The 8,048-nt window shown below is 44.4% G+C and overlaps 1 protein-coding gene across 10 annotated transcripts in view; it reads left to right on the forward strand.

Annotated features, from left to right (window-relative positions):
• The window catches only part of MEIS2 (Meis homeobox 2), a 208,291-nt gene extending 208,064 nt beyond the window's left edge, over positions 1-227 (forward strand). For 5 of the 10 annotated variants that reach the window (XM_080643817.1, XM_080643812.1, XM_080643814.1 and 2 more), the window contains one exon: positions 1-224. This exon is cut by the window's left edge and continues 1,200 nt beyond it. The gene's annotated coding sequence lies outside the window, so the exon portion shown is untranslated. The other 5 variants (XM_080643818.1, XM_080643815.1, XM_080643813.1 and 2 more) reach the window with 2 other exon arrangements.
• The last annotated feature ends 7,821 nt before the right edge of the window (positions 228-8,048 follow it).

The raw sequence follows: 8,048 nt of genomic DNA on the forward strand, positions 1-8,048 counted from the left end.
AAAAAGAATGTTTTTGCTAGTATCAGATCTGCTGTGGAATTGGTATTGTATGTCCATGAATTCTTCTTTTCTCAGCACGTGTTCCTCACTAGAAGAAAATGCTGTTACCTTTAAGCTTTGTCAAATTTACATTAAAATACTTGTATGAGGACTGTGACGTTATGTTAAAAAAAAAAGGTGTTAAGTCACAAAATGCGGTAATAAATATTTCATTTTTGATTTTTTGTTAGGCTTTTGTGTTTTTCATAGTTTTAAGGCAAGGTGGTGCAATGCCTACTGTATATGGTGTTCAGAGTAGGTGATGGTTTTATCATGAGAAGTTGAATTTATTTGAAACGTAACTTAGCAAGAACTTTTAAGGTAACCATCGATAGCTTTTTAGTGTATATTTGGCCTGTAAATTCTCCCAGCAGAAAACTTCTAAAGGTATGAAATCGTGTGTGTGTGTGTGTGTGTGTGTGTGTGTGTGAGCCAGATTGAACGATCACCTTCAATGTGTCCAACCTCCTTTTTAAATGCATGATGTTCAAAAAATACTTCTAGATAAAGCTTTTTATGTTCTTCCTCTGCCAGAATAAAGGGCTTTTGCAGGGTTAATTTTACATCATAAGAAATAACTAACGTCTGTGCTCAAAGATAATTCATCTGCCTGTGTTTTTTCTCTGTCTTACTTACTAAAATACTGTTGAATATGTAAATTAAAATTTACATATAGATGTTCATAGCTGAGTAAACAACTTCTATGGAGTTTGAAATCCTGAGTTGAAAAGATTACTTTATCATTAATATTTAATATGAATTATATTATGATGTCTTTTTATTTCAGACACCCCCATGTGCAGGCACGCTAGTGTGATTTGGTGACTAAACTTAATTTTTTTTTCTAAAACAACAAAACAGGCAATTAATGCTGTTTTCAAAATCTCATGCAACATTCCTGGAAATCTGTGTCATTAGCTGGCTGATACTGCACAAACAATGCCTGCCAAAGTGTGGAAAGTGAAAAAAAGTGAGGTATTTGCACACCCCCTTAATTTTTCAAATAAATATACTATCCTGGGATTTTTGTAACACCAAAATGTTGAATCTTATGTTTAAAAGATGTAATATAGACTTTAGCTAGTTGTGTAATGTCAACTTGATAGGAAAATAATTCACTGTCTCAGAAATCCAAGTTTGTATCTTATTGGGGGTTCTTCTATCTTTCCAGTGCAGAAAGCATGAATAGAAGTTGTATATAGAGGATGGGGAAGTAAACTTCTACTGTTTTGTGTTGTCTTTAGTTTGGTAGACTTTTTGTAAATACATTTATAACTCCAGTGAATGTGCTGCTGTTTAAACATAGAAATAACATTTCTGATACAAACTAACTGGCAATGGAGAAATTCTGTGCCACTTGAATAGAGGTAGCTTCCCTCTCATTTTTGTTAGGCCCTTTCACATGGAGTTCTTTTGCAAAATTTAAATATGTGTATACTTTTAGTGTAAATGCTTTTAGGTAAAATTTGACAAGTTCTCCACTTCTAAATAACTCACATCAGCTCACCACCTTTTTTATTTTTTGCACATTTTTCCTTCAGTTCCTCTCAGAAAAGTAAATGCTGAAGGATTTACTTGTAGCTAATTGACGCCTGTTTAGGAAGTGTGTCATGCAATTATTAATAAGCTATTTCATCAAAGTTTAGATCTCAGCGCTCTCTACCCTTGGTTTTCATGAATAAAATACTCCCAGGTGTAATTTCTTCAACAAAACCACATCCTGTCATGTTAACCTTTTAAAATATTTGGAGATGAATAATAATTGTAATAATATTTGTTTGCATCCCCCCCCCTTTCATATGCCAAGGCTGAGAGGTGGTAGTTGTCCAATTTGTATAATGCTTTTTTTATACCCCTCGGAAAGCACTTGCTCCTATCTCTGGTTTACTATTTAGTATAAAGAGTTCCGATTTGGGTATATTTAAGAAAGACTCAGCTGTCAAAAGCAAAGAAACTGGGAATGGTGTTTTGACAACCATATAGTGTTAAAGGAAATACTGTAGTCTGAATAAAATTGCTTATGTTCTCCAAAACAAGAGTAATATAAAAACACTTTTTATATGGAAAAGCAAAAGCAGAAATAAATTCCAAAGGTTTCCCTTTATTTAAGAAATTCCGAGAGAACTGCAATTGCCATCTGTTCAGGGTTGGGGATTGAGCAAGAAGCCACATTTTAAGGGGAAAAGAGAAAAAAGACCAGGAAAGTCTGTGCCTTCCGTCCCCCCTCCCTCCCCAGCTCCCCCTACATAGATTTGCCCAGAAGAGCCCACCAGGACCCTCCTGGCCTGGCCCCCTCCAGCCCGTGGGCCTGTTAACCCGGAGCAGATTTGGGAAGGGAAATGTGGCTAATATCTCTAGCAGCTGTCAGAGGAGGGACCTTCCTTCAAAGGGACGGACAGGGATCCTCCACAAGTTCCCCATTAGTTTTGCAGGCCAGCAATTTGATAAGGAGCCCGGACCTCCGCTGCAAGATGCCACCGTGTTAGGAAGGCCAGTGCCTGGGTGTCTGGTTGGGCCCGAGGCCCTGGCTCTGCACCCGCCGCCTCCCGACGTCCACGGAGCAGGGACGGTGCGGACCTGCGTCCAGGAGCCTGGGAGGAGGCGGGGAGGGCGGGGGCGCGCAGTCTCTTGCGGGGGAGCCCGCCGCCCCGCCCTCACCTGGCCTCCCTTTGAGTGCGTGTCAGGCCGAGGGAGACCGACGTGAAATCGCGGGGGTGGGAGAGAGGGCACCTCGCAGTTGCAGTCGGTAACTCGGGGCGTCGCGCGCGGCCGTCGGGCCGGGCTGGGAGGGCGCTGCGGCGGCGCAGGGGCCACGCGGGTCCGAGGGGGGAGGCCGGTCAGATTGTGCAGAGAATGAAGCCAGTCGGGGCAGCGTTTGAAGGGAGGTTTTAATATTAATAGTTTCGGTGTAGAGACAGAAGGGAGATTGCGTCTACGGCTCCTCGGGGCAGACTCTGGGTGACAGCGATGATGGATGATCCGGCGGAGCCCAGCAGCTCCTCCCCTCCAGCCCCAACAGTGTCAAAGCTACTTTAGTTGAAGCTTTAGAAATAAAATAAATAAACAGCACCCCACCCCACCCCCCTTACTCTTCAGTCACCTCCACCCCGCACCCCCGCTTTCCGACATCGATTTAGGGATCATTATGAATCAATTACTGCTCTCAATACGTGCCCATTGGCTTACATAAAACAGTCCAAAGATGAAAACGTGGGGTTCGGTGGGGATTTTTTTTCCCTGACAGGAACAATCGCAAAATCCATTATCTCATCATCAGAGGCCCTGGGTTAGGAGGTGAAGAGAAAGGAAGGGGTCGCCCGTAAATATCGGGGGAACGCTGGGGGGCGGGGGGCGCGTCGCCCAGCTGCTGTCTTTGTTCAGATGGGTTTGCCTCGTTGTTTGGGGCTTTTTTTGAACGGGGTGGGGGGGGGGAAGGAGGCGTGAGAATGAGATGCCTACAGGTTTTGTAACCTAATTCTTGACCCACTTAGAAAGCTGCTTGATGGTGTGTCTCGGCCAACAGGAGACGTTGTTGGAGGTGAGGCCGCACGTGGGAAAAGGTGTGGACGAATGGGTCCGTCTGGGGCGCGCGTTTGCACTTCGTGGTGAGCGGCTGTGCGAGGGTCTGCGGCTGGGAAGGGGCTCTCCCCCCCGCGCCGCCCTCCTCGCCCCCGCCGTCGGCTGTTTTTGTCGTTGGAAACTGGTGTGGACCCGGGACTGGCCGCCCCCAGCCGCCCCCGCCCCCACCGCGGCCGCCTCGGGCTTTTCTTCCCTCTCCCCGGCGGGGCTCGGGGTTCTCTAGGTGTTACTATGACTACATTGTGTGTGTGGGAGGGTCAGATGTGGGGGTTGCCCGGGAGGGCCGTTCCTGGGCGATCATTTATCAATGTCACCCACATAATGATTCTCTCTGCAGCCTCCTATTGATGAGGATAATTACATTAGCTCAGAGTGACTGATCAATGAAAAACCACCACACAAAAACTTCTTTACTCCTCTATAATACCAAAAACCGATACAGAAATAACATAGAAAGCCTGGTTTTTCTTTCCCTTCCCTGTCCACCAATGGATTCTGCTCCCCCTACCCCCACCCCCCCAAAAAAGGACAGGGGAAGGGGAGAGTAAAGTAAGAAAATAGACCCAGGTTTGTTTCAAGGAGGATGCAATTCTGCCCCTGAATGCATTTCCTTACATGTGTTGGCTTCATCCCTCCTTTGGTAAAGAATATCAACGGATTTGCTAATGTGAGTTGCTTTTTAGACGGATCTGTGGTTTTCTGTTCTTTTTATTTGTTTTCTCCCCTTTGGGTATTTTTTTTCTGCTTCAGAAAAAGATAGATAATTCTTTTATGAATAACTGGAAAGCGAAATTACCCTAGGTCCTCTCTCTTTTTTTTTTTTTGTAAAGTGTTTGCCTAAGTCAAGTTATCTTTTGTCTTTATCACTTCATAAAGTAGCGCAATTAAAGATGTGATGTTGCATGGGTGTAAAGGGTGGATCCATAATACGGCGACATAATACGCTATATTCTCGCCTGAAAGTTCGCAGCTAAATTATGATTTCCCTTTTTCTAGACTTCAAAATCAATATTTTCTCAATTAAAGGGAATTTTAATGCTTTCCTTGCGAGTTGTTAAAGGCGCTGTAAATTTTATTGTACTGCTTCTTGGCTTCGGAGTAGATGCAGACCGCTTGGCTCTCGTGGGCTTTTCCTCTCCCAGGGACATCCAGGTGTCAGATCAAATGCAAGCGACAAAGGTAAGGAGGTTCCTAGAGGGATGGGCCTCGGGTGGGGAGCCCGCCAGGGAGTCCTCCAGTGCCAGAAGCCATGGTTTAGAATATTGTCACCTCTGTGTCCCACCTCCTGAAAGTGACAGAAGTGTCCATTTCATTCTGATATTTCTCAGAGAGGAGGACGTTCCACTCCCATCTGCTCTGTGATGGTCAGAAAAGAAGCTGTGTTTGGGGAGCCTTCTGAACTATCGCCAATGCCCCCCCCCCCTTTTCTATTCTTTCCTTATTTCTCCAAAATTTAACTCCTAGCTGGTTCACAAATTCTGCCATATTTTATGTGTTCTGGCCTCTATGTCAGAACTCATTCCCCAACCTCAAGAGCACTCACTGTTTACAGATGTTTTCTCCTTCCACACATCCCACCTAGTAAAAGTTCCCGCAGAGAATTAACTGGGGTGTGTTAATAGCCCAGGCCTGCTACTGCTCTCTCCTGCCAAGCTGAGGTCTGGTAAGCTGGAGAATGGCACGGAACCAGTGCTAGGGAGTTGCTCCAGGCCCGCAGGAGCCCAGAGACTTGGGAATTCCAGGCCCAGGGACTTGGTGGGAAGCAGGGTAGTGAAACTTTCAGAATGTCAGACAGAGAAGAGAATAAGAAAATGAGGCTAGAATGGAACCTAATAGGAGAAGAATAAGACCAGGCAGGAAAAAACAAACAAAACAAACAAACAAAAACAATGAGCCTTTGGGACCTCTTTGTAATTTAAAAAGAAATAGTAATGAAAGGGAATTGAATACCTAAGTCTTGCTATTAATTTTTTTTTTTATACCCAATGTCTGTTTAAGAACAAGTCCTCAGAGATGCCAGGAAGGACCGAGTTTCCAAATGGAGCTACACACTCACAAAGTTCCTTTGCAGTTCCCTCTACAGTTAATTTGCTGGGAATGAGGAGACCACGGAAGGGGCTATGTGTGTGGTGTACCAAGGGCTTAAGTAAGAGTCTGATGGGAAGGGGCACCTATAAATAATGAGGCTGCTGTTGTAAGCTGAGTAAGAGGGGACACAGAGGAAAAGCCACCCAACAATGCACTTTAAAGTATTCTCACCTACCTGCCTTTCTGTTTCACTCCAGCCACACTATCAGATATTATACAGAGGTGGGGGAAATTTCTAGTTCATCTTCTTTTGTCTGTAGACCCACCGGATTGATCTCCTTTCCCTTAGATTCCTGACATGTAAGCCTAGACCATGGCCTTTTTATCAAGTGAGTGGGGCTTTGTTAATGTATTTGTACTTTTCTGCTTTCAGTCTAAGTTTCTCGCTTTGGAGGAAGGAGGGGTGCAAGAAAGGAGGGGGAGGGGAGCTTAACACAAAGACTTTAGTTCTCACCGAGCAGGTTTCAAAATAGGAACTTAATGGGAAGAAAAAGGAAAGAATGAAAAAAAAAACACACAAAAACGAGGGGGTGAGAATGATCACAACAGGTTTTCTTGTCTGAAAGAGAAGTAATTCTGTGAATGTTTTTCCCTTTGAGGATTCTGTTTTCTTCCTATGGAAACATTTTCAAATTTTAATCCTCTAGCAGACAAAACCTCAATATAAATATGACATAGGCCACTGGCAGAAATACGAACTTAAACTCTACTGAGAAAGGAGGGGGCTGTGGGGAAGAGAGAGAGCCCTTTCTGATTAATAACTAGCAGGGTAATGTTGAGGGCTTTTTCTGCCCGATTGCCTTTTTGAATTAGAGCCGATTTCTTCACACTTCAATAGTGCCTGTCTCCTTTAAAATGACTGGCAGATTTGTTTCTCTTTTTTTCTCTCCCTGAGACTTAATGATGTAAATTTTCTAATTAGTTAAATCATATTGCTTAAAGGCCTAATATTTGTCGTGTAAGAAATGATCATCCTGATTTGGACCTCTTGAAATATTCTGAGGAATAACACTTGGCTTTAGGTTGAGGGATGAGAGGAGGAAGCTCTATTACGGGAAGCCGTTTAGAGAAGAGAAGGCGCTGACCGGCAACATGTTAAATTAATAGTTGAAGTTGAGCCGGGCTCACACCCCAAGCCCACTTTTATTTTTCAATCAGCGAAGATTTAATTGGCATCCCTCAGGCCTGGAGATCTGATATTTTCTCATTAGTTTCTCATCACTAATCTTGAGTGTTAGATTGGCTTAAAGGTTGTCAACGTTTGACCAATTTTATTTAGGGAAAATAAAAATCACTGCATTATGGCTCCGGGATGTGAGATCTACAAATAAATCCTGCTTGGATCAGCGGAACTAACAGGCGAAAAAAATGTTGACTATTCATCGTCGCATTTAATAAGTTGCATTAATGTATGTTTCAAGGCTAGGAAGAGATATTATACATAGGCTGCATAGATGCAGGTGAGAAGAGGTTGATGGGAAGGGGTGTGCACTACAAGCGGGGTGGGTAGGTAAAGTGAGACGTAGGTACGTTTCGAAAGGAGGGTAAATAACCCAAGTGGAATAGCTGGTGAGGGTTTAGGAGCTACAATTCCCCCGCCCCTTCCTTTTGCAGTTGCGTGAAACTGCCAAGCCTGTCTCGCAGCTCTGAGCGGCTGGGATGTCTTGTCCAGAGATAACATCAGCGCGCCCCCTGCTGGCCAGGAGAGCAGAACGCTGAGGGTCAGCCCTCCGCGAAGCAAAGGGTGTTTTGCTGCGCCCCCGCCCCCCTTCACCGCTTCCTTCCACGGCCCCGACCTGGGTTCTGCAGCCAACCCCGTGGTAGGGGAACAGCTTGACAAGGCTGAACACTTAAATGAGTAAACGATAAAAATAATAATAAAATACGCAGGGACCCCCACTTTCACTTGGCCTCCAGGGAATAAACTATCAAAGGACTAGGAAAGGGACACACACATGTTCTTTTTCTAAACCTCCTTATTCTCTTCTGAGTTTTCGCTGTCGGTTGTTTGTTTCTGCCGAACTGTAGGTTCCGAGTCCGAAGAAATGTTGTTAATAGAGGCTGTAGAAGATTTTTTTTTTTTTTAAAGGATCTCTCCTGGGGAAAGAGGCCAAGGCGAAACAATACATTGCAGCCTAGCAAAATCAGACTCCCAGGGAACTAGCACTATTTCAGTCAAGTCCCCAGGAGTCACTCCCGGAATTCAGACAGTTCCTTGTCTTGAATGACCCTTTCTTCCCACGCCAGGAAATGCCGGCCCCTGTCCGATTTTTGTTTATTTCAAAATAGAGAACGTGTTTAAAAGTTGTCACAGTCCTACCTACCTACCTAAACACACACAC

The sequence above is a fragment of the Plecotus auritus genome (genome assembly GCF_963455305.1).
Source record: "Plecotus auritus genome assembly, chromosome: 1".
Taxonomy (NCBI): Eukaryota; Metazoa; Chordata; class Mammalia; order Chiroptera; family Vespertilionidae; genus Plecotus; species Plecotus auritus.